The following is a 7,712-nucleotide window of genomic DNA, read 5'->3' as shown; positions in this document are numbered from 1 at the left end:
TCAGTTTCATTCCCTACTATTATCCTCACTAACAATGCTCTGACTGAGCTATCAAAAGCAAAATTAAATTGATTACAAAGGGTTGGATGGCAACAGGTCCCAACATACAGCGTCTTGCTACGAAATCCACGGATTATATTCAAAGTTCCTTTAAGACAAAGACGGCCTATCGATGACGTCATCAAGGAAACAGAGAAAACGGAGGATGTTTCCACTGGGGGACTCGGAAGGTTTTGTGGACGTTTGAGCGTAATATGAATCCTTAAGGTTTTCAGGTTAGCCATTATCACAATCATGACAGTACGTATATAGTATTCCACATACACGTAAGTATAAATATAAAGTTTATGTGATGATCAGAGAACATCCATTTCGGTTAACGTCACGTTTCCAAGAACGTATCTAGGACGTTAACCGGCACATGACTGTGTATATATATACAGTAGTACCCCGCTTAACGTCTTAACGCGGTCAATAAAACCCACAGGGTACCTGTTAAGTGAAAACGGTCAATAAAACCCACAGGGTACCTGTTAAGTGAAAACCGCGCTAAGTGAACAACAGAACATATGGGATTAATTCCAATAGAAACTGGCCCGATCCCCAAACTCCACTTTTTCCGACACAATACCTACAGTATGTTCTAGTAAAAATAACATCTTAATTTTATGATGGTACATGCACACAATTAATACTTAAGAGAAATAGAGAAATACAGTCGCCAAGTTAATGTCCATTCAAATAATGGACTCAACTCCCTCCCCCTCTTCTCACACTACACTGCTGGCTCTTCCTCTCTGAGAAATTTTTGGGGGAAAACCACTAAATTTTAATAAATAATACCTCAAACTAAAGTTAGGATAATACAATTGACATTGCTGGATTCCTTGTAAGACCAGGAATATTTTGAATATAAATGTCATATATTTTGCACAAAAGATAACATATTTACTCAGAGTAAACATTATATCTAAAATTTGTATGTCTAATGCAAAATCTATGATGTTTATATTCAAAATGATCACCAAATTGTAAGAATTCCAGCAATGTAAATTATATTCTGGCCGGGTAATTTGTATGAATTTTATGAGCTAAAACAAATATCTTCAGTTAATAAAAAAAAAAATATTCTTCACGACACTATCTGTCAATCAAAGTACCCCACCTTGCCTCCCCCCCTCTTCCAACCACGTGGTCAGTCCCAACCCTCCCCCCCCCACCCCTCACCAATCCTCCCTTCAAGAGATGTTGGGTGAAAAAACTAAATTTTAACATTTAGTATTAAATAATACCTCAGATTAAAGTTAGGATAATATAATTGACATTGCTGGATTCCTTGTAAGACCAGGAATGTTTTGAATATAAATGTCATATATTTTGCACAAAAGATAACATTTACTCAGAGTAAACATTACATCTAAAATTTGTATGTCTAATGCAAAATCTATGATGTTTATATTCAAAATGATCATCAAATTATAAGAATTCCAGCAATGTAAATTATATTCTGACTGGGTAATTTGTATGAATTTTATGAGCTAAAACAAATATCTATAGTTAATAAAAAAAAAAATATTCTTCACACGGTAACAGATGGTCGGTCGGTCCCTCCCTCCCCCCCACCCCCCACCAACCGTCCCTACCAGATGTGTGGGAAAACCAGAATATTTACCTTTTTAGTAATAAATAATACCTCAAACTAAAGTTAGGATAATATAATTGACATTGCTGGATTCCTTGTAAGCCCAGGAATATTTTGAATACAAATGTCATATATTATGCACAAAAAATAACATATTTACTCAGAGTAAACATTATATCTAAAATTTGTATGTCTAATGCAAAATCTATATGTTTATATTCAAAATGATCATCATATTGTAAGAATTCCAGCAATGTAAATTATATTCTGGCCGGGTAATTTGTATGAATTTTATGAGCTAAAACAGGCAGTCAGACAGGGTGGCGGGGGTGAATCACGACACTCACTCCGCAGATACGGGAAAAAACTCAAGTGAAAAGTTTGGCGAGGCACCGCGTATACGGTAAAACGCGCTAAGCGAAACCGCGTTAAGCGGGGTAATACTGTATGTATGTATGTATGTATGTATGTATGTATATATATATATATATATATATATATATATATATATATATATATATATATATATATATATATATATATATATATATATATATATATATATATATATATATATATATATATATATATATATATATATATATATATATTATATATACCACTAATCTATTATCATATTCGAATAAGACGTCTAATTATAAGATAATTTTCATCTACAGTGGTCCCTCGGTTAACGAACTCAATCCGTTCCAGCAGGTTGTTCGTTAACCGAAAAGTTCGTTAACCGAAACCATTGTTTCAATGGGTTTTTGGGTAATTGGTTACAGCTCACCGAAAATTTCCTAAATTCAACAAAAATGGTAGAAAAGTTCACTTACTTTGAGGTGTGTATGTACAGTAGAAGGCTCCTGGATGATGATGATGATGTGCATTTGAAGTGGGAGGTGGAGGAGGAGAATGGAGAAGAGAAGGAAGTGGAGGTGGAGGAGAAGCATTTTACTGCTTCTTGGAAGGTGAGTCACCTTCCATGAAAATGTCAGGAACCTCTGGACTGACAGATTCTCCACCATGAACATCCTCTCTTCTTCTTGAAGTGGAAGGCTGAGGGATAGCATCTTGTTCCCTCTGCCTTTTACTGAAGAAAGTGTCAATTGTGGTCTGTGGGGCATCTGTCCTCCTCACCATTAACTTATGTTTAAAGAAGGAGACCACTGAGTCCTCAACATGACACAAAGTTAGTTCAGTTTTTTCCACTTCTGGGTGCTTTGAAGCCAGTTCCCTGAACTTCTCCCAGTAGTAAATCACATCTTTCAACTGTTTAGCTGACATATGGTCATCACTTTCAATTTCCTCCTCACCACTGTCAGCCTCTACCTGAAACATCTCATCCAGTTGCTTCAAGTCATCAGGAGTAAGTTCCTCCTCATGAGACATCACAAGCTCTTCCACATCCTCCTCCTCCACTTCAAGGCTCAATGACTGACCAATGGACACAATCTCCTTGTCCAACTCTGTTTCTTCCTCAAATCCCTCAAAATCATGGACTACTGATGGCCACAGTGCTTTCCATGAAGAATTGAGGGATCTAGTGGAGACTTCTTGCCATGATGACACAATCAATTTTACAGCCTCCAGGATGTTGAATTGTGTCTTCCAGAACTGTTTCAGTGTTAGTTCAGGATCATTGGAAGTTGCCTGATGACACCTCCTAAACATTTTCTTCATGTACAACTTCTTGAAGTTGCTGATCACATTCTGGTCCATTGGCTGTATGAATGATGTAGTGTTTGGAGGCAAAAACAACACTTTCACAAAGTCAAATTGATACTCCAAATTGCTGGCAAGGTCAGGGTCATGACCAGGAGCATTATCCATGAGGAGAAGAACCTTTAAAGGGAGTTTATTGGTGATTAGGTAGCTCTTGACAGAAGGGCAAAACACATCAACAGCCCATTCATTAAAGAGCTGTCTTGTCACCCATGCCTTACGGTTGGACTTCCAATAAACTCCAAGTTTTGTTCTTACCACTTTCTGTTGCTTGAACACCCTGGGGTTTTCAGAGTGGTAGACAAACATAGGCTTCAGTCGGAAATCCCCTGAAGCATTGGCACCAAGCAATAGAGTGAGACGGTCTTTCATGGGTTTATGCCCAGGTAAAGAGGCTTCATCTTTGGTGATGAATGTTCTTTTGGGCATCTTTTTCCAGAACAGCCCAGTTTCGTCCACATTGAACACTTGCTGTGGAAGATAATTTTCTTCTTCCATCAGTTTTTTAAATTCAACTAAAAACTTTGCTGCCCCTTCTTTATCAGCACTAGCAGCTTTACCATGCCTAACAACCCTTAAAATGTCACTTCTTTTCTTAAATTTTTCGAACCAGCCTTTGCTGGCCCGAAAATCTTCAAATTCTGTGCCTGAAAAACCAGGTTGATCTGCCTTTAAATGTTCATAAATCTCCCTGGCTCTTTCACTAATGAAATCACCAGAAACTGAATCACCTTTCATCTGTTTTTCCCTTATCCAGATGATAAGTAACCTCTCAGTTTCTACAATTAGGGATCTACTTTTAAACACTCTTGTAGATTTGTCTCTCACTTTCACTTCTTTAAATTTGTCCTTCTGTGCAAGAATTGTCGACACAGTTGATGCCGACATGCCATATTCTTTGCTAAGCACATTTGATTTAATGCCTTGTTCATGTTTTTTTATGATTTCCTGCTTGGTTTGGATTGAAATAGATTTTCTTGATCTCTTAGGCCCCATGCTGGATTCAAACACTGCACTGCGCTATATATTGTCAATATGTAAAATATATTTCAAAATGACCAATAATTTGCTTGGAAACATAGAAAAAAGCGTTTAGTTGAAGAGAGTCTCAAGCAAGATGTTACCTCCAGTGAAAACAGAGAGAGACTAACGCCTGTTTACTGTGTTAAGAGGCTGGATGCCGCACATTAAACTAGTCACTTTACCTTCAATTATGTTCAATAATTGTTAAAATGACTAAAAAATTGAATATTAAACTTTTAAAATTATTGAATAGTATAAACTTCTTGATATTTACTAAATAGTAAGGAATTTAAGCCCTAGAACCGATTAATGTATTGGCGGACTGATACTAAAGCTGGTTGCCCGGTCAGTGCAAGCGAAAACATGTTGAGGTCGGTTCGTAAGAACTTCGTTAACCGAATTTTTGTTCGTTAACCGAATTGAAGATCCTTATGGAAGGTAGTTCGTTAACCGAAATTTCGTTCGGTTCGGGGGTAAGAACTTCGTTAACCGAATTTTTTTTCGTTAACCGAATTGAAGATCCTTATGGAAGGCAGTTCGTTAATCGAAATTACGTTAACCGAGGTGTTCGTTAAACGAGGGGTCACTGTATATATATATATATATATATATATATATATATATATATATATATATATATATATATATATATATATATATATATATATATATTGTGTGTGGCACTACGTGTATGTTGTGTGTGGGAGTAAAAAAACAAGCAGGTCCTGGGAAGTAAAATTAGTTACTCAGGACAAGGGGTAAAACAGGACCAGGGAAGGGTAGGTTTAAATGTATACTATACAAACAGTAGGAGCGTTAGAAATAAAATAGACTTGCTGAGAGCGGTTGTATGTACCAAGAATGTAGACGTCATAGCAATCACCGAAACTTGGATGAATCTGGCGAGCAAGAACTTTTCATCAGAGTACCTCATAGAAGGATACAACCTTTTTCACAAGGACAGGGAAGGTAGGAAGGGGGGAGGGGTCGCACTCTTCGTCAGGGATACATTAAAATGTTGTACTAATAATTCAATAAAGGGTGAAATTGGAACCGAGTCTGTATGGGTAGAAATTGTGGAAGGAAGAGAAAAACTATTTATGGGAGTGATTTACAGACCCCCATGTCTTGGAAAAGAAGCAGCTCAGCCCATATGGCAGGAAATGAGTAGGGCAGCAAAATACATCAACCTGTGCACTATGGGGGATTTCAACTTCAGAAATATTGACTGGGACAACATTGTAGGTGACTATGAATCTGAAGACTTCCTAGACGCAGTACAAGACAATTCTTTGAAACAACTAATTACAGAACCTACTAGAGGAAACATTATATTAGACCTAGTATTAACAAATAAAGAAAATATTATCAGAGATATCACAGTAGGGGAAGAACGAGGTAACAGTGATCACAGAGAAATCAGGTTCACCCTAAATTGGGAAACGAAAAACAATGACAATATGGTCAGAGTCCCAATCTTCGATTGGCGGATTATCAGGGGTTAAGAAGGTAACTAGGTGAGGTTGCCTGGGAACAGTCAGGTCAGTCCCCAATAGAAACGGGTGAGGTCTCAGGTGACACAACAATTGATCATGACTATAATATATTCACTCATATACTACGTAAAGCACAAGAACAAAATATACCATACAGAAAAATTAGATCAAATAAGAATGAGCCAAGGTGGATGACCAGAAAACTTAAACATAACATAGGAATAAAGAAAGGAATTTATAAGAAATTAGAGGGAGGGGAGGAGCAGCTCAGAAATAGGTATAATGAACTATTTAGGAATGTTAAGAAAAATGTAAGGAAGGCAAAGAGGGACTACGAAATCAGGATAGCAAGAGAACCCCAAGGGATTTTTCCAGGTACAGTATAGTCTCGGTTTACGTGGTCAATTAAACCCATGGAGGTCCGCGTAAAATGAGAAACGCGTAAACGAAATAACAGAACATATGGGATTAATTGAAATAGAGACTGGGCCGACCCCCAGACTACCCTTTTTCCGACACAATACGTACGTTGTAGTAAAAATGACATCTTAATTTTATGATGCTATGCACAAACAATTAATATATAAGAGAAATATCAATAATATTAGGTTTTGTAACACTTATGTTAGTAGAAGAGATGGCTGGGTACACGGGGATGGGGGGGTTGGTTCCGAGGTAGAGGGCAGATTATTGGCCCTCACCTGTATCACTATCCACCACAGAGGCTAGTAGGGCCTCTTTGTCAAACCCCTCAAAGTCCATATCCTCACCATCACTATCACTGACTTGGGCTGGATGTGGTGGGTGGCGGGTGAAGAATTCGGTAATGTTTTGTTGACTGGGCAAGCAAGGTTAAATAAACCAATCACAGTGCTCGGCGGAGGGGGTGCGTGGGTAGTAAGGATACGTGACCCAATCACAGTCCGAAACCTCATCTGACGTCAGTGGTGACGTCAGGGCGACTTAGCGCGCACCTTGTCCGCGCTGCTTCCCGCGTAAATGCTGGAATGTACCGCGTAACTAATAATTGGCGTGTCTGGAGAGGTGCCGCGTATAAGAAATCCGCGTAAACCGAGACTATACTGTATATAGGACAAAGGTCAAGGACAAAGTTGGGCATTTAAAGTCAGGAAGGGGGGAAGTGATCGATGACAGTGAGGAAATAAGCAAAGCATTAAACAGCTACTTTTTATCAGTTTTCACAGAAGAAATTCACGAGGAAATTCCAGAGGTGGAACTGATATTTAAGGGAAATGAAGAAGAGAAATTAAAGAATATCACTATCAAAAAACAGGATGTTCTTAAGAAGGTAAATCAATTAAAGAAGACAAATTCCCCAGGGCCGGATGAAATTTTCGCTCGAGTTTTGAAAGAGTGTAAGGAACAGATTAGCAGACCCTCGTAAATTGATTTACAAAATCATTAGACACGGGAGTTGTGCCAGACTTGTGGAAACAGGCAAATGTAGTACCCATATTCAAAAAGGGAGACAGAGCATCAGCCTCAAATTACCGGCCGATTAGTTTGACGTCAGTAGTGGGGAAATTTCTTGAATCAATTATAGCAAATAGCATTCGATCGCATTTAGAGAAAAACAAATTAATCTACAACTCTCAACATGGGTTTACAAAGGGAAAATCTTGTCTATCAAATCTGCTGATGTTTTTTTAGGAAAGTCTTCGAGGTAGTAGATAATGACGAAAATTACGAAGTTATTTACTTAGACTTTAGCAAAGCGTTTGACAGAGTATTGCATCAGAGGCTTCTGAGAAAAGTTAAGGCTCATGGGATCAAGGGGAAAGTTTTAAATTGGACAAAATCAT

Source organism: Homarus americanus, unplaced genomic scaffold (assembly GCF_018991925.1).
Source record: "Homarus americanus isolate GMGI-L3 unplaced genomic scaffold, GMGI_Hamer_2.0 scaffold25827, whole genome shotgun sequence".
Lineage (NCBI taxonomy): Eukaryota > Metazoa > Arthropoda > Malacostraca > Decapoda > Nephropidae > Homarus > Homarus americanus.
Note: the sequence above shows the minus strand (reverse complement) of the source record.